The sequence below is a fragment of the Mustela nigripes genome, chromosome X (assembly GCF_022355385.1).
Source record: "Mustela nigripes isolate SB6536 chromosome X, MUSNIG.SB6536, whole genome shotgun sequence".
NCBI lineage: Eukaryota > Metazoa > Chordata > Mammalia > Carnivora > Mustelidae > Mustela > Mustela nigripes.
This window is the reverse complement of record NC_081575.1, coordinates 114,564,940-114,588,991: the sequence shown is the minus strand read 5'-3', so window position 1 is coordinate 114,588,991 and position 24,052 is coordinate 114,564,940. Positions and strand designations below refer to the sequence as shown.

The following is a 24,052-nucleotide window of genomic DNA, read 5'->3' as shown; positions in this document are numbered from 1 at the left end:
TGGATCATATAGGATTACTGTTTTTAATTTTTTGAGGCACCTCCCTTTTGCTTTCCTTCTTGGGGGCACCAGTTCACATTCCCATCAGCAGTGCACAGGGTTCTCTCTTCTCCACATTCTCACCAACACCTGTTGTTTTCTTATTTTTTTGGTGCCATTCTGACAGGTGTGAGGGGATAGCTCATTGTGGTTTGAAGTGCATTTCCCTGACGATGAGTGATGTTGCGAGTCTTTCCGTATACCCATTGGCTATGTGTATGGTTTTTTGTTGTTTTTTTTTTAAATGTCTGTCCATTTGCTATTGAGGTGTATGAGTTTTTTATGTATTTTGGATATTAACCCCTGATCAACTAGATGATTAGCCATTATTTTCTCCCTTTCAGTAAGTTGCCTTTCCATTTTGTTGAGGGTTTGCTTTTTGCTGTGTGAAAGCCTTTTAGTTTGATGCAATCCCATTTATTTATTTTTGGTTTTGTTGCCTTTCCTTCTGGGGTAAAATTGTTAAAAAAAAAATAATAATAATGTTTCCAAGGCTGATATCAAGGTGTTTACCACCTAAGTTTTTTTCTAGGACTTTTGTGGTTTCAGGTCTTATGCTTAAGTCAAAAGATCCCAAATAAACAAAACAATCTTGAGAAAGACGAACAGAGCTGGAAGCATTATACTTGCTGATTTTAAACTATATTACAAAGTTATAGGAATTAAAACAGTACGGTATTGGAATAGAAACACACACATAGATCAATAGAGCTGAGTAAGAGAGCCCAAAACTCCATCTTGAGTTAGTTTTTGTGTATGGTTAAAATAGTGGCCAAGTTTCATTCTTTTGCATGAGGCCGTGCAGTTCTTCCAGCAATGTTATGAATTCCCATTATATATTCTTGGCACCAAACATTTATGTGGTTAGAAATTAATAGACCACATTTGTGTGGGTTCATTTTTGGGCTCTCTTACTTGATTTGCAGACGTTGAACCATACTTCATCCCTGGAATAAATCCCATTTGATCACAGTGTATAATCCTTTTAATACATTTTTGAATTTGGTTTGCTTATATTTTGTTGAGGATTTTTGTGTCTGTGTTCATCAGGGATATTGGCCTGTAATTTTCTTGTGGTGTCCTTGTCTGGGTTTGATAGGGTAATTCCAGGCTCATAAAATGCGTTTGGAAGTATTCCCTCCTCTGTTTTTTGGAAAAGTTTGAGAAGGATTGATGTTAATTCTTCTTCTAAATGTTTGGTAGTATTCACCAATGAAGCTACCTGTCCTGGATTTTTGTTTGTTGGGAGGTTTTTTTGTTTTGTTTTGTTTTAAAGATTTTATTTATTTACTTGACAGTCAGAGATCACAAGTAGGCAGAGAGGCAGGCAGAGAGAGAGGAGGAAGCAGGCTCCCTGCTGAGCAGAGAGCCCAATGTGGGGCTCGATCCCAGGACTCTGGGATCATGACCTGAGCTGAAGGTAGTAGAGGCTTCAAGCCACTGAGCCACCCAGGCACCCCAGGGGAGGTTTTTGATTATGGATTCAATCTGACTAGTAATTGGTCTCTTCATATTTTCTATTTCTGCATGATTCAATCTTGGTAGACTATGTTTCTTGGAATTGGTTCATTTCTTCTAGGTTCTCCAATTTTTTGGTGTATAATTGTTCATAATAGTCTCATATGATTTTGTATTTCTATGGTATCTATTTTAATGTCTTATCTTTCATTTTTTATTTTATTTGGGTCCTCTTTTTTCTCTTGCTGAGTCCAACTAAACATTATCAATTTTATCTTTTCAAAAAACCAGCTCTTGATTTCAAAAATACCAGCTTCTTAGTTTGAACTTCTCTGTTGCCTTTTTAGTCTCTATTTCATTTATTTTCACTCTGATCTTTGTGATTTCCTTCCTTCTACTAATTCTGGGCCTCATTTGTTCGTTTTCTAGTTCCTTGACATGTAAAGTTGTGTATTTGAGATCTTTCTTCTTTCTTTTTTTTTTTAAACAATTTGTTTATTCTTTAAGTAAACTCTGTGCCCAATATGGGGCCCAAACTCACAACCCCAAGATCGAGAGTCACATGCTCTACCAACTGAGCCAGCCAGGTGCCCCTTCCTTATTTCTTGAGGTGGGCATTTATTGCTATGAACTTTCCCCTTAGAACCGCTTTTACTGCATCCAGTAAGTTTTGATATGCTGCATTTCCATTTTCACATAAGGTATTTTATTTCTCTTTTGATTCCTTCTTTAATCTATTGATTGTTTAAGAATGTCGTTCAATCTCCATATGTCTGTGAATTTTCCAGGCTTCTTTTTGTAATTGATTTTAGACCACTGTGGTCAGAAAAGGTACTTGGTATGATTTCAGTCTTCCTAAATTGATACTGGAAAATGATCCATGTGCACTTGAGAAGAATGTGTATTCTGTTACTTTTGGATGGAGTATTCTAAATGTGCCTGTTTTTCCCTCCCAGGGTCCTTTTTTTTTTAACATTTTAAAAATTTAAATTCAATTAATTAACATATAACATATTATTAGTTTCAGAGGTAGAGTTCAGTGATTCATCAGTCTTAAATAATACCCGGTGCTCATTACATCACATGCCTTCCTTCATGTCTATCATCCATTATCCCCTTCCTTGCCCCCCTCAGCAACCCTCAGTTTGTTTCCTATGATTAAGAGTCTCTTATGTCTAAATACACCTGTTAAGTTCATCTTGTCTAATGTGTCGTTCAAGGTCAGTGTTCCCTTATTGGCCTCTCTGAATGATCTCTCCTTTGACATAAGTGGATATTAAAAGACCCTATCATTTTTGCTGTCTATTTCTCCTTTAGGTCTATTAAATTTTGCTTTATATATTTAAGTGTTTTTATGTGGAGTGCATAAATATTTACAAATGTTATATCCTCTTGTTGGATCGACCCCTTTATTGTTATATAATGACCTTCTTTGTCTCTGTTTTACAGCCCTAAACTCTATTTTGTCCGACAGAAATACAGCTACCCCAGCTTTCTCTTGGTTTCCATTTACACAGAATATTTTCCATCCCTTCACTTTTAGTCAGTCTTCACGACAGCTTACACCGTCCTCTGTATGGCACCTCTCTGAGCTCGTCATCTGCAGTGCCCGCAGCTCAGTCTTCTCCAGCGCACCAACTTTGCTGTTGCACACACATTCCCGCCATAGAACCTTTGTTCTAGTTGTTTCCTCTGGTTAGAATAGTCCTGTGGTAACCATCCTCCAAGATGGGACCCAGTGAGTCTCACCCGCTGGTATTCGAGCTGAACAGAGCCAACCAGTGTAACCAGTAGGACACCAGCAATGATGGCTTGCGACTTCTGAGGCTAGGTCATAAAAAGCATTATGATTTCTGTCTTGCTCTTTCTTGGATCACTGGCTCTTGGGGAAAGCCAACCACCCTGTCATGAGGATACTCACACAACCCCATGGAGAGGCCCATGCGGAGAGGAGCAAAGACCACCCACTGACAGACACGTTAGCCAGCCGGCCATGCGGGGGAGCCCCCTTAACAGTAGATGCTCCTTCTCTAGTCACGGCTTCCTATGACTGCAGCCCTAGCCAACATCTTGACTACAGTCTTGGGAGACTTTCTGAGTCAGTTAAGCTGCTTCTGAATTCCTGACCCACAGGAATTATGAGAAAACAGATGCTTATTCTTGTTTAAAGCTTCTAAGCTCTGGGGTGATTTGTTTACCAGGGGTAGTTTATACAACCATGCCTGCCCCCCCCCCCCCAATGCTGACTTGGTTAATGCCTTCTCCTTCAAATCCTTTCTCAAATCACACTTATCCAATGATGTGTACCCTCAGCATTCTATTTATTTCTTTATTTGAGAGAGAGTACAAGCAGGTAGAGGGGCAGACCCTCCGCTGGGCAGAGAGCCTGATGCAGGGCTCGATCCCAGGACCCTGGGATCCTGACCTGAGCTGAAGGTAGTAGCTTAACCAACGGAACCACCCAGGTGCCCATACCCTCAGCATTCTATTCAGTATTTTAATCTGTGCCCACTCTCTTGCCCTGCCTGCCAAGCCATGATTCCTTTTTACCCTGCTCTAATTTTCTTTTTCCCATAGTATTTACCACCTTCCAAAATAATATGTAATTTACATACGTATTGTGTTTTTTCTTATTTGTCTAGTCCCTCGCATATAATAGAACTCACCTGGAAGCAGGGCTCTTTCTGTGATCTAACCATTGATGGAGCCCAAGCACCTAGTAGAGTGTCTGGCACATACTAATGCTTGAGAAATGCTTGATATCACTCTGATCAAAAAAATCTTCAGTGCTTTCCAGGGCCTGTAGAATAAAGGCAAGGGTACGTAATTCTCAAGATCCTTACCAACACGCCTTCTCCTTCTTCTGACCTATCTCTTGCCTCTTGTTTCCTTCCTATACATACCCTCCCTTTCTGCCAAGTTCACCTGCACACCATCTCTGCCCTGGCAGCTATCACTCAGAATACTTCCACGGCCTTCTTGGCGCAGGAGAATCTGACCTGCCCATTCTGCTCTTGCCTTGTCCCTGCTGATTTCCGTATCTCCTTCAGCAAGAGGAGACTCTGTTCTTCGTGAACCCTCACAGTACCTGGAGACCCCTCATTTACACTTGGCTTATATTGCCTCTGGGATTAATGATGTGTGCGTGGACTATACGTACATTGACAGCAGCAAAGAATCATTCACCAATCTAATTCAACTCACACCATCCATGGGGCACTTGTTAAGAATTGGAATGTAGGGGCGCCTGGGTGGCTCAGTAGGTTAAGCCTCTGCCTTCGGCTCAGGTCATGATCTCAGGGTCCTGGGATCAAGCCCTGCATCCGGCTCTCTGCTCAGCAGGGAGCCTGCTTCCCCCTCTTTCTCTGCCTGCCTCTCTGCCTAGTTGTGATCTCTGTCAAATAAATAAAATCTTTTAAAAAAATTGGGGGGCGCCTGGGTGGCTCAGTGGGTTAATTAAGCCTCTGCCTTCGGCTCAAGTCATGATCCCGGGGTCTTGGGATTGAGCCCCACATCGTGCTCTCTGCTCAGCAGGGAGCCCGCTTCCTCCTATCTCTCTGCCTGCCTCTCTGCCTACTTGTGATCTCTGTCAAATAAATAAAATCTTTAAAAAAAAAAAAAAAAAAGGAATGCAAAAGAAAAAAAATGGGGATACACAAAGTAGGAAAAGGCCCCTATCCTCAGTGTTTTGTGTAGAAGAGAAATGTAGCCACAATGAAAGCAGCAGAGAAGATGAGCCCGTGAAGGGCATGAGAACGAGAAGCTGAAGGGGGAGACAGGCAGCCGGAGGTGGGTGGCGAACCCCAGAGAGCAGACGAGGCCAGGAAGCAGTCCTCAACTGTCAGCAGTGCCACAGGCAGGTCAGGGCAAAGGACAGCTGAAAAGTAGCCACTGGGTGGCAGTGAGGAGGTCACCACCCTTCTTGTGGAAGGTTCCATCCAAAGGCTCCCTGGTCCCATTTCCAGGGCACACAAAAGGTCTGCATTCCCAGACTTCAGCACAGTTCTGTTGAGGCCTTGTGACTGGTGGCTGACCGCTGGGATGTGGGAGGGCGTGATGTATGCCCAGTCGGGAAACTTTTTTTTTTTTTAAGATTTTATTTATCTGTCAGCACACACAAGCAGGGAGAGGGGCAGAGGGAGAAAGAAGCAGGCTCCCTGCTGAACAGGGAGCCCGATGCGGGGCTCGATCCTAGGACCCTGGAATCATGACCTGAGCTGAAGGCAGACACTTAGACTGAGCCCCCCAGGCGCCCCTAGTTGGGAAACTTTCTACATAATCCTTTACTGCCTGGCAGGTTTTTTGGCGGGCGGAAAGCAAAGCATCCAGCGTGGAACTTAAAGGGAAGAAGGAAGGGACAAAGCAAGGGGGGACAATCTAGACAATCATCAGCCAAGACGTGTCATTTGTCAACATTTCTGGTCGCAGTGGGAATGGATGAGCGCTTTTTTGGTTTTGAGGGAGTGAAATGGAGGTTCTGGCTGAGCCTTGAGCATCGTATCCATCTATAAAGAGCTTCCTTATTATTTTTTTTTAATATTTTATTTATTTATTTGTCAGAGAGAGAGAGAGAGTACACAAGCAGGCAGAGTGGCAGGCAGAGGCACAGAGAGAAGCAGGCTCCCCACTGAGCAAGGAGCCGGATGCGAGGCTCGATCCCAGGACCCTAGGATCATGACCTGAGCCACTCAGGCATCCCACGAGCTTCCTTATTCTTGTTCACAGATGCCTAGCATTCCACTGTGTGAATATACAGTACTTTATTAATCACTAGTTAACTAATCACCAATCAGCTAGTTAACTAATCACTAATCAACATTTAGACTGTTTTAAACCTTAGTTACTGAAGGGCTGCAGGATGAAACACCCCAAAATGGGCCATTTTGGCATAAAGATTAGTTCAAGTTAAAAGTAATAAAAAGCCAGCAGGGCAGGAAAGGTGCTCGGCTGCCCTGAGACTGCTTACATTCACATTGGAAAGGAGAGCCTGCCCACAGGAGGGGAAGTTGGAACGGAGGCCCCTTTAGGAAGGAACTCATCTGCATGATAGACCATCTTGTTTTTCCAAACATCTCCTTTTACCTCTTGCTTAGTTTTCTCCCCTTTGTGGCAGCAGGCCCCTTCTTTTTTCTTCGAAGCTTCTCGGTGCCTCACTGTCTTTGGAATTCCATGTCTGTGTGGCTTCTTCGTTTGTACATATGTTAAATTTTATTTTCTCCCGTGAATCTGCCCCATGTCAGTTTGATTCTAAGTCCAGCTAGAAGAACCATAGGGCAGAGGAAGATTTTCCTCCTCAATACTATTCTAAACATATAGTACATTTTATGTATATATTCTATATGTATTCTAGTATTCTATAATATATCACTTTAAATTTACCAATTTCACATGACTGTATCAAGTTCACGGACTTCAGATTTTGCTGTATTCGCACAGATAAAATATGGATGGATTTTAAGTGAAAAACGCAATACCGTTGATTTCGTCCAGTGAGGTCACCTGGATTGAAAGCGAAGAACCTGAAAACAAGCCCATGAGAAAGATGGAGAATGACCACAAAAAAGAACAAAAAAGATAAAAATTATGTTTATTAAGAAATTTGACTGTGCGTCAAAACAGAGAAATAGCCTTCCTTACGCAGTTGTCAATAGTGGAGTCTGGTGGGGGATGGGGTAGCTGGGGGATGGGTATGGGGGGGCGGGATGGAGTGAGCTCTGGTGTGATACACAACTGATGAATCACTGAAGTCTAGCTCTGAAACAAACAACTAATAAACTGTATGTTAACTGAATTTAAATTTAAAAAAAATAGAATCCGTGTCCCAAAATAAAGCAGTTTCCCTGACACTGTCCGAGCTTCTAGAATTTGGATCACATGCTACCTACTGCAGCTTGCCTGGGTGGGCCCTGACAAGAGAAAGAAGCTAGTTGTGTTCTTTCATCAAATGGTTTTCACACCAAGGCCGGTCTGTTACTTAGCAAACATAGAACCAGTCAGCCTCTAGAGCCTCAGTTTATCAAAACCCTATTTCTATGAGTTTAAAGACTGGTCCAGATTTTTTCAAGTTCTGAAAGCGGTGCCTCCAAGGAGGGCTGGAGCAGTCCCATGAGAACCATTTACTTAAGTCACTAGAAGACTTTAAATTTCTAAGTCTTGCCAGTGTCTGTTTCAATTCATGCAGGACCTACCTAATATTTGAGGCCTGGCGAAGATTGCCTGGAGAATGGTTTCCTAGGGGGTGGGAATTGGGCCGCTGCGGTAGGGATTGTGATTCTTCATTTCTTTTACCATTGCATGGTTTCATTTTAGAAAACTAGATTTTGTAACCCCCGGCCCATCTGTCAGCCACATGAGGGTCAAACCCAGATCCGTATGAATTAGAATGATTTTGCATCTAGCTCAGGAAATTAGGCAATTAAAAGAAAGGCAAACCTCAGGAAAAATTTTTCTTCTTACAGATGCCTATTAATTGTAGTGTCTGATAAGTGAGCCTCAGATCCGAGTCTGGGGGCCCTGGTGTGATCTTGGCTCTCACCAGCATGCTGCTTCCTGTGGGAAATGCAGAGAGTTCCAGAACCTCCTGGTTCAAAATAATCTCACGTGTGTTAAAGAACCAAAGCTTTGATTGCTAGCTGCTCACAAGGAGACCACCACGTACATGAGAACCGCTGGGGTCCGGCTTTTCAGATACAGAATTCTAATTCTTCAGAGGATGTTCGCATTCATTTTTTTTCCTTAGTTTTGTGAAGTTCCTATGATACGTGATCTGAAAGTTGTTTCTTTGAGCTTTCAGGAGCAGCTACTGTCCTGGCCTCGTTAAGGTGATGCCATTCTCGGGACATGGAACGCGTGTCCCCTTGTTCAATCACGTGGACATTTGGGGAGATGAGCTGATTGAGTTCAACTCAGTGACTTCTTGCTATTACAGCCCTGGAAACACAAAGCATGGATTCCATGCCTTCCATATCCTGACCTTGATCCTGGACCCAAATTCAGGAGCATGACTAGTTCAGGATCCCCAGATGACCTGTTTACTCAGAGAACCTTCCAGGTCAGGAAAAGAAACTGATGGCCATCTGGTCCTTTGAAACATTCACAGAAAGACAGAGTGACACACTTCAGTTCTTTTTGTTGTTGATAACGATGATCTATATTGTATCACATTCCATAGAACCACTCCTGACTGAGCTCCTGTTCTAGAAGCTGAAACCTTGGGGAAAGAAACCTGAAATATGCTTGTGTTATAAACAAAGGAGACCCCAAAAGTCTTTATGTCCCACCCCAGGGCCAGACACATGAAAGAGGGCCTTCCTGGGCCAGTGGGACCCCTGATATGCCTAGTCACAATTGCAGACCAAAAAATGCCATTACACGGATGCCTGGGTGGCTCTGTTGGTGAGGCATCTGCCTTGGGCTCAGGTCATGATCCCAGAGTCCTGGGATCGATCCCTGCATCAGGCTCCCGGCTCGGTGGGGAGTCTTACTTCTCCCTCTACCTGCTGCTCATGCTCTTTCACGTGTGCTCTCTCAGAAATAAAATCTTTCTTTTTTTTTTTTTTTTTTTTAAGGTTTTTTTTTTTTTTAAGATTTTATTTATTTATTTGACACAGAGAGAGAGAGAGAGAGAGATACCACAAGTAAGCAGAGCAGCAGGCGGGGGTGGGGGGGAGCAGGCTCCCCGCTGAGCAGAGAGCCCGATGTGGGGCTTGATCCCAGGACCCTGAGACCATGACCTGAGCCGAAGGCAGAGGCTCAACCCACTGAGCCACCCAGGTGTCCCTCTTTTTTTTTTTTTTTAATGCCATTACATTCTGGCCCCAAAATGCAGTTACAATCCTCCACGGCCATGTAAATAGTGAATGAGCAAATACTCAGCCTACCACTGCAGAAAATTTCTGGTCCGTTTTCAATGGCATTTATCTATTGTGCCATCACCTACAGCTTCATTCAAAGGCAGACGTGTTGACTGGTACTGGTACTGTCACAGAATTTTAAATGCTTGTTAAATATTGCTAAAACAGAGGCACCTGGGTGTCTTAGTGGCTTAAGCCTATGCCTTTGACTCAAGTCATGATCTCAGGGTCCTGGGATCGAGCCCCTCATCGGGCTCTCTGCTCAGCAGGGAGCCTGCTTCCCCCTCTCTCTCTGCCTGCCTCTCTGCCTACTTGTGATCTCTGTCAAATAAAAAAATCTTTAAAAAAATATATTGCTAAAACAGTATGAGCATGTGACAGTGAATCACAGCTGTTAAACCAGCCCTACTTCCTCCCCATCTCTTAATCAAGTTTCTGTTCTGTGAGCGTAGCCAGGAAGCTCAAATACGTCTGTCCTGTGCTTTCTTCCTCCCACTGTGATCAGGAGCACTCCTGACCACGTGATGGCGTGAGATGTCAAGCCATGAACCTCTGCTGCTTTTTCTGCTTTCTCCGGGGCCTACCCTTGCTCTCCTCTAGGCAGGTAGCCTCGGTTCCTTCATGGGAGTGATGACGCGGGCAACGAAGGGCGGAGAAGGGCCCCTGTTGCCCCACGCTCAAGCCTGGAGAAGACGCCCTGGGATGTGGGGCAGGAGGAGGGCCCGAAGGCGCCTGAGAATCAGTGCGATGCCGGTGAGTCCCTCACGAGGCCTGGGCCCTCCAGCAGGCCGAGTCAGGGCAGACCGGAGGGCGTCACATGGGGCCAGCCCGGTTCAGAGATCCAGATGCAAAGGTGCCCTGTCCGGGGTTCAAACTGTAGGGGGCGGGAAGGCCCCGGGGTTCCCTGTTTCAGCTTGCTGAGGAAGGGGAAGACACATCCATTTGTGGGGTCTACAGGAAGGGTAAGGCAGCCTCCTAGAGTTTCTCAGAGCCCTGAGCTGGCCGAGAATCACAGAATGTTCCTCCAAGCCAGGGAGGCATATAGTCATGGTACCATAAGCCAGTGAACCTCTCAAGTCTTTTTTTTTTTTTTTTTTTTTTAAGATTTTATTTATTTATCTGAGTGAGAGAGAGTGAGAGAGATCACGAACAAGGGGAAAGGGTAGAGGGAGAAGCAGACTCTCCATTGAGCCAGGAGCCCAGTGTGGGACTCAATCCCAGGATCCTGGGGTCATGACCTGAGCTGAATTCAGGCAGATGCTTAAATGACTGAGCCACCCAGGCACCCTGAACCTCAAGAAGTCTTAAAGTTGGAAACATAGGGAGACAGTGGTGACAGGAATGCCCAGGCACCAAAGAGCGGAGGAGAATGAGAGCGCTCGGTGGGCACCAGGCCAGAGAGCCCCAGTGGTGGGGGTGGGGTCCTCTCCCTCTGCAGAAGGAGCCCGAGATAGCAGGCCGACCTTCCATCCTCCAGGAGAAAGGACCCAAAGGACATTAGATTCTGTTACTTTGACATTTTATTCAGGGGCTAAGATTCCCAGCAGAAATCTACAAATACGGGCACGCTTTGTTCTATTGTGCTTTCCTATCCTGTGCCTCAGATACTGAGGTTTTATTTTTGCAAAACAAGGGCTGTGGCAAGCCTGTGTTGAGCAATTCTGTGGGTGCCCTTTTTTCCAACAGCGTCTGCTCGCTTCCTGTCTCTCTGTCTCATTTTGGCGATTCTCACAATATTTCAAACTTTTTCTTTATTATTCTCTGTGTTATGGTGATCTGTGATGTGATTATGCCTTGCTGAAAGTTCGGATGATGGTTAGCATTTTTTTTTTTTTTAACCAGAAAGTATTATTTGATTAAGGTACATACATTGGGTTGGTTGTTTTTTTGTTTTTTTGTTTTTTGTTTTTAAGGCATAACGCTAGTGCACACTTCATTGACTATGGTACGGTGTAAACAGAACTTTCTATGCAGTGGGAAGCAAAACACTCACTTGATTGGCTTCATTATGATATTTGCCTTGTCGCTGTGGTCTGGAATCACTCCTGCAGTATCTCCGAGGTGTGCCTGTCCCTGGTTTCCCAGCAGAGTGAGCTGTGTTCTCTTCAGCAGGGCCATGAAGTCAGTTCTGAGGATGAACGAGCCACAGCAAGCAGAAGAGGAAGGAAAAACACAGAGGATGTGCAGAAGGAAGAAAGGGACACTGAGGGTGCAGTACACTGCTTGGTGGGTCCCAGACACAGGAGCAAAAAGGTGGTAGAAGAACAGGAAAGGGAGGAAGCAGGGGGTCAAGGGTACGTGAACCTGCGGGACCTGATTATTTTGACCTCAGCTTTCATTTCCGCCATGGAAGAGCTAGGTGATGTAGGGGAGGGAGTACTTAGTGGAGGAGGTACTAGGACGTGTGGTTACCTTCTTTTAGCCTGTGAGAGTCCGGGAGGGGCTGGCCATCTTGAGGGCAGGCCTACGTGAGAGCTCATGTTCAAGTGCACGAACTGGTACTTTGCACTTAGCTCAGGCCCAGAACTCCGCTTACCCATAGTCAGCTCTCAGTAGATGTTGTAAACTCCCAAACCAACCAATATACTTCACTCTGGTCATTCTTGTCTAAATTGAGAATTAATTTACCACGGCTTCCTGAGTTTAAGGAGAGTAATTCTCAAAAGCATCCCTGGGGGAAAAAGAAAGGCGTCATCTCATATTTGAGTTTATATAAAGTCTTTCATATCACAGCGTCCTCCCTGAATTATTTTAAAAATGAAGTATTTTGAGTGAAAGGCAAATTAGCCCAATATTTTTAGGGGATCGCAGTCAAACAATGACCCTCTCAGACACAAAGGGGTGAAGTGAAGTGAAAGTTTCTGAAGTGAAGGTGAGAGCAGAAAGGAAAGAAAAAGCTCTCTGGGGGGAGAGGGGTCCCCAATGGGTTGCCACTGGGGGGTTTTAGGTCAGTCTTTTATTGAAAACTTGACCAGGGAGCTTGTGGCCTTGAGATTCTTGGGCCGTCTTGGTCTGAGCAGGGACAACAGAAAACACCCTTAATGACTGACTTCTATGAGGTTTGGACCATTTCTGCAATCACACTGTAGCCGCCAGAGACCAATACTCCCTCACATCCAGGACCAGGTGGCCTGGTCTCCTGCCTCATCTCTTGTTCACTCTTTCAGAGCCTAGTCATGGGCCCCCTGTCCCTCCCTGCCTGTACCTTAACCCTCTCCTTACTCAGAATGACTTACCCAGTATTATTCTTGGAGACCTAGAAAAGTTAGTGAAAGAGGTCCCTAGTGAGAAGGAGTAAAACAGCTGCTGATGCAGGCCGTGATTCCTGTGCATATGGTACTATCTATCATGTTTTGACTGTTCATGGGGCCAAGCACTGGCCAGGCCCGTATATCTGCTCATATCTTCTCATTAATCCTCCCAAAACACCTCTGAGGTTGGTGCTAATACCCCCATTTTGCAAAGGAGAAAACCGAGGCACAGAAAAGCTAATAAGTACCTTGCCCTAGTCATAGACCGCGGAGCCGGAGAGCCAGGGAAGGGCCACAAGCAGGCTGACTGACGCCTGCGCTCCGGCCCCTGCACCAGCTACCTCTCACAGCCTTGGTCAGTGCGTGTGAGTGTTTAAAAGCAATCTAGGAGGGGCGCCTGAATGGCTCAGTTGGTTAAGCGTCTGACTCTTGATTTCGGCTCAGGTCATGATCTCGAGGTCTTGGGATTGAGTCCCATGCCGGGGCCCCACACTCAGCGGGGAGTCTGCTTCTCCCTCTCCCTCCCCCAGCTTGTGCTCTCTCTCTCAAATCAATAAATAAAATCTTTAAAAAAAAAATAGTAAAGGGCCACCTGGGTGGCTCAGTGGGTTAAGCCTCTGCCTTCAGCTCAGGTCATGATCCCTGGGTCCTGGGATCGAGTTCCGCATCGGGCTCTCTGCTCAGTGGGGAGCCTGCTTCCTCTTCTCTCTCTCTCTGCCTGTCTCTCTGCCTACTTGTGATCTGTCAAATAAATAAAATCTTAAAAAAAAAAAAACAAAGGAAGTGAATAGAAATCTGGAAGATTCCTTTAGCCGACTCAAAAGTGCCTCCCAGAATGACAAAGACCTCAGCGTTAGAAGATGCATGTGGAGAATCTGAAGAAAATATCTTCTGTAAAATGTGAACAGGACAGCATTCTAAAGTCATGTTTTACATTACATGCGTATTTAATAGGGTTAGTGGTTCTCAACTGGAAGTACTCTTGCCCCCCACGGGACATTTTGGCCCTGTCCGAAAACATTTTTCACGCTCAGAAGTTGGGAGGGGGTCACTGCTGAAATCCAGTGGGTTCTATTTCTGCGTCCCTAGGCTCCTAACACTCAGCCTTGAGAATGAACAATTCATGGGGCTGTGACGTCACTTGGGGTCAGACATAACCCATGACTAATGTAGGAAAATGTCTCTCCAAGCATGTCTGAAGATCACTAATTGAGCGAGACACCCCTAGAGCATGGCTTGCACCGTCCAATGATTTGGGAAAATGCTACGTACCAGCTTCTCTCTCTTAACTTAGCAGTAGACGGGAGTATGTTCAAGTCTCTTGAGAAGTCCTGGGAGATGCTGTGCTTTGTTTAATCCAGAACTTTCCAAATTTAGTTGATCATGGACGCTTTTACCAAGATTTCTGATGAGGAGAGGGCAGGATGCTTCCGCTGTCACCATGCTTGACTGTTGATGTGTTGAAATACATTTCGTTATGAATTACTCTCATCTTACTCCTTATATTACTACTAGAGCAGCATGCCATCTGTTGACGGTAAGAAAAAGATACGTGATTGCACTGTCCTGAGTTTCACAGAAGTACAAGAAAGTGGCTATAAACCATGTGTCCTAAGAGAGGTGACGGGTCTAGTCAGGTGTCGAACCACTGTGCAGCAGTGTGACTCTGCATAACGGGAGAGTGATGGCCTAGGCTGCCCACCAGCAGAGATGTGCCTGGAATGAGTGAACAGAAAGTTCTAGAAGCAGAAATTGTACCATCATTGTTTCCAAAGCATTTACCCTTTTGGTTCACGTTCACCAGTCTCTGAAGGGCAATGGAGTGATGGTGTGAGACGTGTTTCTCCTGAACTCTCCTTTCCCTTAAACTGCCTAGACACAACCCCATAGCACGAAGTTTAAGTGGTCCCCCTGGAGACCTTGGGATATTTCGGAAGGAGAATTGGCCAAGGAGCTAGGAAACATCAGACCAAAAACATCAGCCTTATTCTTAAGGATTAAGACCTTTTACGTTTCTTGAAACATACTCATCTCCTCCACCAGACTTTGTTGAAACAAAATGCGACTCTTTCAAAGAATCAGATCAACCCCAGAAGAATTCAGGTTTTCCACAAAAGGGAGAAGCATTTTCAAAAGTGAGAAGTTAAAGGGGCTTGGGGGGCCTGGCTCCTGCCCTCCTCGTGAGGCTGCTGGATGTCCTTGAGACTGTCAGCTCACTTTTCTGTTTTCCCTGTCTGTATTTGTGGGAAGAAAATGTGTTTTCTGCTTTTCTCAGGGTTGCTCTGATGGTAAAATAATGCCTAATAATACATCTTTTCCATCCTGAAATGAATGTGAATATTTCTGGAGATTTCTGTGTTGGGCCTCCAACTAATTCAGATTCCTCAGTTTGGTCACTGCCAAGTAATCTCGGTGACTTGCTGATGACACCAAAGCGGTATGGCTTCCTCCCTCTGGACGAGGCCAGTAGAGAAACCAGATAGTTCTGGAATTTACATCCAGATGTGTTCATCACGCTTTCCAGTTTATACTTAACTGCAATGGTATTTCTCCATTTCCCAAATGAACCTGGAAATAGAAATGTTTTCCACGTACAGCATTGTATACTTGGCCACAGCAAACATGACCCTCGACCGGCAGAGGTTTCTTTCCCAGATGAACTGGAGCTGTTACCTCTGAGCAATTTTTTTTTTTCCTTTCTTTGTTTCTTTCCCTTGTCCAAAGACTTCCTGGCAAGGACCACAAGGGACACCTGTAGTTGACATGAACCTGGTTGGACACATTGGGCTTACTGGGCTTTTACAACAAGAGCGACTGCCCACACTGGGGCGCCACTGGGCAGCTCATGAACAGGCTTTCCAGAAGGCCTTACTTGAGAATTTGGGCTTGTGTTAGGTGACTTGGAGAGTTGCAAAAGGTGGGGTCTTGCTTTCGAAGAGTTGCTGTGAAGAAGTGAGGACAGTTCTGTGATTAGGTATCTTAGATCTGATCTTATGTATAAAGCAGAAGGATTAAATCGAAGCCCAAGCTATAATTGGTAGAAGCAATAGTCACTCATATTGGCTGGGAGAGGGACATGTGTGGTCATTTTGGGGACCTTACAAGGGTCAGGTTTTGTCTTCTGTACCCACACGTGACTATGGGTCTTATTTTTCCTGTGGCTCCACCCTGGTCACAGAGTGGGTGGCCCCCGTGTGATGTTGCTGCTCCAGAACATGTTCATGTTGAACAGGACCGTGCCGAGACCCAGCTGTGCGTACCAGGCCGTTCCAGCAACATCGAAGTCTCACTGACAGTGTCAGGCTCTCAGGGGTACTTTTCTTTTTCCTAATTCTTTGTCGTGAAATCGAGGGCGAGTACAAATCCCTACACACAACAGAAGCAGGGCTTAGTGAATTTTTAGAAGAGAAACACCTTTGTAACCACCGTGCTCCAAGAGACGGAGTCCTGCCAGCCATCCCGGAAGGCCCGCGGCTCCCTGGTCTCAGTCACAGCCCCCAAAGGAGCCATCGGACTTTCGCAGCAATCACCTCCTGGTGTGTCTTTACCATTCTGTTACACAGTATCTCTCCCTAGACATTGTTGGTTGGTCTTATTTTATTTTTAAAAACTTGATATATCTTTTGACTCTTTTTTTGGAAAAAAAAAAATTTTTTTTAAGTAGGCTCCGTGCCCAACATGGGGCTTGAACTCGTGACCCCAAGATCAAGAGTCACATGTTCTATGGACTAAGCCAGCCGGGGGCCCCAAAAATCTTAGTTGAATCTTTTTGAATCCATGGGTTTCCTCTCTGTCCCTTTGTTGTCTTATGATTTGTCTGTTGAAATATCAAGGCCATTCAACCTGTAACATTTCCCACTGTCTGGATTCTGCTATTTTCTATTTTAGGGCAGTCTGACCATGATCTCTGTCTTCTTTATTTCCCTCCACTGTCATCTGGATCCAGAGGTCTGAATAGACTCAAGTTCAGTGTCTTTGGCAAGTGCACAGGCAATGTGGTGTTCTTTCCTCGGGAGGCATGTTTCATCTCATTGTCCCTTGAGTTATTTTTATAAGAAAAATGTATGCTGTCTGTCTTCAGGTGGGAGATACTGACTTAAACAGCCATTCCCCCACCCCCAAGGAGGCCAGCTGGAAACCCAGAGAATGTTGCCAAGGAAGGCTCCGTGGAGCACAGAGGGTCAGAAGCAGATCCTGGGATTGTACTAAATGTCTCCTTCCCTTACATTTCTGTGAATAATTGAATAATTTCCCTTTCTCGCCAGTTGTACATGTAATGGGGAAATGCCTGTCATTCAGAAAACCTTAAAATAGAGCGTGGCAACATCTGGCATAGGTCACACTTCCTTATGATATGATGACAAACGTCTGGCTGTTACAAGGCAAGACGTAGGCATGGGAGCCAGTGAACTAGAACGTAGGATCCTGTGCCCACGACACATAAAGTACTTGATCGTTTCAGAGATAGTACCTGCTAGAAGCAGCTACTCCCCTTAGGGCTCAGTGGAAGAGATTGGGATTATCCGAACAGGGAAGATTGTAGGAATGTCCCCGTGGGGCTGTCACCCAGCTCTCCGGGCAGGGTTCCTGTCTGATCTCAGAGCTCCGATGGGGCTGAGCAGGTGTGACAGCCTTCTGTGTCACAGTGTGACATCAGGTCTTCTGATGGAGGGAAAAAACAGCTTGAACTGGACCCAGCTGCTAGGGCCAAGGGGAGGGACCATTCCTGGGGGAGACGCTCACAGAAACCACAATAAACAAGGAGCAGCCTTCCCCCTCCTCCGGTGTCCCTCCCGTGCCCCCCCCCCCGAAAAGTCTAGCAGGGAGCAACCGGCAAAGCGGAAATGTGGGGGTGTGAAATTGGGTCAGAGACAATAGCTTCACAATCGGCACACTTCCCTTCGTTCTTCTATGCTAGATGTCTCTGATTGCCCTTGTTCGCGGTTAAAAGGGTCAACTTCGTCTTCTGAAGCTTATTTATGAATCCAAAGTCGTTCTCCCACAAGGGGCTGTGGGCTGTGATGCATGTTTTGGGTACACCCAGCTCTTAAAGAGCACTCCTGGTTTCAGTGTGTCTGGTAACCTGTAGCCAGGGCTTGGGATTTCCCAGTACCTGGCTGGTGAGCATGCCGCTCTTCCTCTGGAAAAAAGTTGTTACACACGCCAGTCTCATGTAAAATTCTTGAGCCTGTGGTCTGTGGGCCATCCCACCATGGATTGGATCCCGAGGCCTTTAGTGCCCATCCTCAGATCTCTAATAGCTGAGGAGCCCTGGCCATGTCTTTGGTGGGGCCTTGAACTTTCCCAGAAGAGACAAGTTCTCGTCTGCCCCTTTCCTTTCTGTGTTGAAGACTGAAAAGAGGCTTCTGCTTTGAACAATGAGCTTGGATCCCAAACAGGCGGTCATGGAATCCCGGGCACTTTGTGGGGCACCCCGTTATTGAGCAGAGTGTCTGGAGTAATTCGTTTGGGGTAAGTTGGTAAGTACCGACGTACCTAGTGCTCTCATCCAACACAGACCGCCTAGGGGACAGGGAAGTACTCCCTGACCGCCTGTTGATTCATTCACGAATTTAGTACATCTTTATTGGACACTTAGGTGCTAAGCACTATTTTAAACCTTGATGGTACAGCAGTGACAGATGACATCCTGCCTTCTTGGGGTTTGCCCTCTAGCGGAAGAAATTTACAACAGACAAGTAACTGCATAAACAGAAAGCAGACATGGGGTAGCAAGTGACATGGGGTCTGTTTCAGAGAGGGGACATCTAGGCAGACATCTGAGCCTTGCTAGTGGTGTCAAGAGGCAGTTCTCCCGCATTTCTGCCCATTGGAGCAAAGGCATGGACATGTTCTGGGTTATCTATCTTCCTAAGATGTCAGGAGACCACCCAGCTTTGGAATCCAGAGATAGTGTGTCGCTCTGGGGCAAAGGGCAGACTTCCTTCTGGATCAGGATAATGAAGACAATGGGTCCCTCCAGGGCAAAGGTGGGCAGGTTTGTTTGCTGCCCCCTTGGCCCATTAGGGGGTTCCAAATCATGGCGCCGCTCAGCGTGCACAGCGGGCACCCAGGGCCCACCTCCACATCAGCCCGTGGGACTTGGGGACTCGTGCTGCCTGTTGTGTTCGGCTCTGTCCCAGGAGGCTCTGCAGTGTGTCTTCCTGCATGGAGCTGGGCACATCTCAGACAGTGCAGTCTCAGCCACTTTGGACAATTGGCTGGGTCTCCGAGACAGAAGCAGGAGGCCTTGGGTTATCAGGAGCACCAACAAAACCGTTATTGCAGTAACGGCTCAAGCTTGTCTTCCTGATGAGATTAAAATCAAGAATGTTTTGAAACAGGACGGGCTTAGTCAAAGAAAAATTCTTCCGGCTATTGCTAAACATTTGAGATCAGGAAGAAAAGATAAACTTCAGGCATCCTCTGCACATCTGCAGGACTGAATCAAGGACTTGCAGAGAAGTCCCACTGGAGGCTTGAAAATTCTTTGCTTATCTAACACTTTCTTTGGCGGTGAAGGGGGTTCTGGCGGCATTGGGTACTAGCAGCAAGCCAGGCAGACTTTTTAAGAAATCTCTTTATTTTTCCGTGCTGGACAATTATACAGAATAAAAGGAAATCAGTTTGGCAGCCAAGCCCCTTAACAAATCACAGCAAGGTCAGGAAGAACAAAATCGTTTCCAGAGATCGAATTTAGTCTCCAAGCAACAGTTTTTAGCGACAGTGGACCGATGTAGCGGGATTTGACCATCGGAATTTACCCCAAGTCTTTCTAAATTTGTAAGGGGTCACCTGGATGGCTCAGTCGGTTGAGTACTCAACTCTTGGCTTCGGCTCAGGTCCTGATCTCAGGGTCCTGGGATCGAGCCCCAGCCCCACAGTCAGGCTGTGCCCTGCCTGCTTGAGCATTCTCTCTCTCTCTCTCTCTCTCTCTCTCTGCCGCTCCCCTTGCTCACACATGCACTCTTTCTCTCAAATAAATCTTTTATTAGATGATAGATAGATTGATTCATAACAGGTTCACCTGTATCTACCTGACAAACCTTAGATATATTATGACTGTATAGATCCTGTGCTCTCTCTCCAGGAATGCCCAGCATTTCCCTGTAGCTTTAAACTCACACATCCAGCCCTGGTAATGATGGATACACATCATGACACCCTTGTCCAAACCCACAGAATGTGGCACGCCAACAGCGATCCCTCCTGTCAACTGTGGAGTCCGGTGATGATGTCAGTGCAGGCTCGTTGACTCTAACAAGTGTGCTGTACGCTGGGGTGGCAGACTGGGGGGGAGGCTGTGCGTGGGGATAGGGCAGGGGGGTATACAGGAAACCTCTGTACCCTCCCCTCGGTTTGGCCATGAACCTAAAATCTCTCCGAAAAATGTGATGTCTTCAAAATAAAGCTCCAGCCCCACAGGCAGAAGGGCTAGAGTAAGTGGGCAGTTATCTGTGCAACTCTGAATGTAAGACTCAAAGAGAACCCAGATCAGCTTGCAACTGCCAGAATGACTTTGATTTTCCAGGCTCCATCTCATTGCTCCAGCAAGCTGGTAACAACAATTAGGGGAGTACCAGGGTACTGGAAATTCACAAACATTAAGCAGCAACAGAGACGTTTCTCCCGCCACCTCATTCCCCAGAAGACCCCAGGTCACTTAGCGTTTACTGTGTCCATTTCACAAACTAAAGGTGGTGATCAGAGAACAAAAGGTGTACAACTAAGAAGGCTGGGGTGAGCCACAAAAAGCCACTGAGCCCCAAAAGAAAGTTGCCATGAAGCTGCTGATGGTCAAGTGTGGCAATGAACTTTTAGCAGCTTTACTGACATACACTTTCATATCATAAAATGATCCCACTGGAAATGAACGGTACAATGCTTTTTCATAAATCTGCTGAGTTGTGCCACCATCCCCACAATCCAGACGAAGAACATTTCTGTCATCCCCAAAATTACTCAAATGCAGTGTCTCCCACCCCCACCCCCAGCCCCTGGCAACCACTGATCTACTCTCTGACTCTCTAGGTTGGCCTTTTCTGGACAGTTCGCATAAACGGAATTGTGCAGTATGTGGTCTCTGTGTCTGGCTGCGTCTAGCATAGTGATGTTAAGGTTCACCCATGGCAATGCAACATTTTGCTACAAGGAATTTGATATCTAATTAATAGGGGTCTCTCTTTTTTTTTTTAAGGTATTTTATTTATTTATTTGACAGAGAGCACAAGAAGGGGGAGAAACAGAGGGAGAGGGAGGATGTGGGGCTTGATCCCAAGACCCTGGGATCATGACTTGAGCAGAAGGCAGATGCTTAACTGATTGAGCCACCCAGGTGCCCCAATCACTAAGTTTTGTAATAAAATTAAGCCACAGGCCACACACCTAAGGAGAGTTTGGGTTATTTCCCTAACCTTTTGCTTTTTTATTTTTTCTTTATATTTATTAGGATCACATTCCATAACAGCTCAAAAACCATGGAGAACTTGTCACGACCTAAAGTTTAAGGATTTTATTACAGACTTGGCATGATCATCTAAGAGGGCCACTGAGTGACTGACACAGACACATTTTCATCCCAGGGGAGACTACGGTAAGAATGGGTGTCAAGGCATCATCAACTAGGAACCACTATTCTCTGATTTCTTTTTAGTTGGGATTGAATTCCTACTTAAGGATAAATAGTAGTGTGAAGCATACTGGATTTCAGAATCATTGACATGGACAAATAATGCTTTCCCCTTACACACACACACACGCGCGCGCGCGCGCGCGCATGCCTGGCTCTGGGACTGTTTCACTTTTCCATAGTTGTGGCCACCCCAGCCTCCTCTCTTGGGTCCGCCGCCATGCTACATTCTTCTCTTGGCAACCTGGTTAAGCTGGGAGCTAGGTGTCTACTTTAGGGTAGCCTAACTTATTTTAAGTATATACAGTTTTAAAATTTTATTTTAAAGATTGTATTTATTTGAGAGAGAGAGAGCACAAGCAGCAGAGGGAGAGGGAGAAGCAGGCTCCCCACTGAGCAGGGAGCCTGATGTGGGGCTCGATCCCAGGACCCCAGGATCATGACCTGAGCTGAAGGCAGCCACTTAACCGACTGAGCCACCCAGGTGCCCAGTTTATTTTACTTTTTAAAGAACTTTTTTTAAGAATTAAAATCCTTCTTATATGGCTATACCTTTTATACACCAGTGAATTATACATCTGAGTAATTAGTATATCCAGACCCAGCTTTTTTGCAGCTTCTCATTACTGGGATAAACAAAATGTTCGGAAGGTGTGCGTCAACAATCATGGGCACTGTCGAAGCCTGTGATTGTCTGAGAGGGAAACTGCTGAAGAACCTACTTAAAACATTTTGGTTACCCTTGTGTTATCCCACGGGTAGGGCCACCCACCAACCAGTCTATGTAAATCGTGATCAAGAATGGGTAGGTCCTCCGAGCTACCCATTGACATGAGTTCGCTTAGAGACAATAGAGACGGCCAGCATGCAACGGTGACAGGAGGTATGATTTACACCCCAGTGGGGACAGGTTTTTGCAATTGAATTTGGGAGCCACCAAGAGGCTCAGAGAGGTGACATAACTCGCCCAAGGTCATACAATTGCTTGGGATTTGAACCCACGGAAGGCAGCGACATAGGTCGTGTGCTCTAAGACTACTGTGCTGTTTCTGCCTAGCTAAAGGGGTGAGGGTTGAGGCCAGAGGGACAGAAGCCACCAAGAAGAACCTGCAGAGGACCAAGGCTCAGAGTGGCAATTTTGAGGATTACTGGGGGTCTAGAGAGGGTGGGGAAGAGGATAAAGGGCCCCTAGCGAGAGCCAGAGGAAAATGCCACAACACACAGTGCAGAAATGGACCGATTTCTCTGGGGAGTCCCTCCAGGGTTCAAAAGGGGAATAGCCTTCAATGAGATGAAATTCTTGGGTGAGAGGTTCTAAAACAAGCTTCCAGCAAAACATGACCCTCGGGGGCCTCAAAGTTCTAATGCCCCAGACCATGTACCAACAACCAAGCCCTCGAGCTTGCCATCAGAGCTTGCTCTGATGATTTCCGGGCAAGGAAATGGAAAGAGACATAGAGAGGGATGTGGACAGATTCATGTCTGGGAGAAAATGAGGGAGCTTGCCTCTGGATTTTGTGGCCATTTGTGCAAGCACACAGGGTCAGCACATAATGAATTTTATTGAGCAGTTACTGTGTGCAAAGCACTATTTTTCAAAGCTGTGCGTACAATCTATATAGATACATCACAGAGTTCACGGTGGCTGTCCCTGGGGCATGGAATTTGGAGCAAAAGAGTTCATCTGACTTTCTGCTTTCACCAGTTCTGTGTGGTCCAAATTATTATAATGTTCAAATTTTGCATACTGAGGGGCAGAATATAGCATCTCCCCTCCTCCAAATATACCAAGCTGCACCTTCTTCTATGCCTCGGAACAGATGCCTCTGTCCACGGTGTTCTTGCGCACTTGGCAAATTCCCGCTGTGCTTTCAGGTCCAACTCCCATGCCACCTCCTCCAGGAAGCCCCCTTGGTGAAGTCCTGGGCTGAATCTGGGCTCTTCGCTGTGCCATCACGTTCTCCCATCCACTCTTTCCTGAGAGTTCTTACCGTAGCCTGTTACGATATCTGGGTCCTTCCTGCTCTTCCTGCTACTGGCCGGTGAGCAACTGGAAGACGGGAAGTTTGTTTCCTTCTCTTCCGTCTTTCCAGCTCCCAGTTTGGGGCCTGGCATTTAGTAATCACTAGCCCATGTTTTTTTAAAATCAGTTGTGTATTGATAGATACACTAACTGTGTTTTCATGTGCTTTGGGGCCAGTTTTTAGTTGCTACCATCAGATTTGGGGGTTTGGGGGCCCCCGCAGTGACCCCGATGAAGACTGTACAGCCTGGTCACCATGCTTGACTACAGCTCCTATTCTGCGGTTTGCTCACCAAGTCACCAGTTTCGGGTCCTGTGTTGATTTCCAGCCCCCACACAGCCCCGGCTCAGGTTAAACTGGAAGTAGCTGTTGTCCGGCTCACGATTTGTTCAGGCTCTTGCCTTGTCGTAGACCTACATTCCTCATCTGTAAGTCATTTAAATTCACCTGGCATTTTGTTTAAAGAAGGGAGCAGTGGCGTGTCAAGGCAGAAGGCCCTGCCCTCTGCTGGAGAGGTCTGTCCCAGCAAATCCTGCCCGAGGGACTCGCTCTCAGCCTCTTGAGTTAAGCCCTGGGGTAGAGTGCGGGCAGGCCCTGTCTTCTGGCTCTCTCTGCAAGAAGCCGGTTAGGAAGAAAGAAAGCACGTTTATTTGCAAAGGAGGAGCCCATTGGAACGCTGACAGGGACTGACAAGCTGGAGTGCAGACGTGCTTATTTTGAGTGATACAAATCCTCAGGGACCACGGCCACAGAAACAGAAAGTAGCTGAGAAACACCTAGGGAGCGGGCCTCGCGTTA

At 46.1% G+C, this 24,052-nt stretch overlaps 1 long non-coding RNA gene across 2 annotated transcripts in view; it reads left to right on the top strand.

Annotated features, from left to right (window-relative positions):
- LOC132007258 (uncharacterized) overlaps positions 1 to 24,052 on the top strand; it is a 59,648-nt gene that overhangs the window by 14,393 nt on the left and 21,203 nt on the right. Inside the window, exons 1-2 of one of the 2 annotated variants that reach the window (XR_009401283.1) lie at positions 9,836 to 10,103; positions 21,051 to 21,194. This is a non-coding gene — a long non-coding RNA (uncharacterized LOC132007258). Of the gene's footprint in view, positions 1 to 9,835; positions 10,104 to 21,050; positions 21,195 to 24,052 lie in introns of those variants that run through there. The other variant, XR_009401284.1, reaches the window with a different exon arrangement.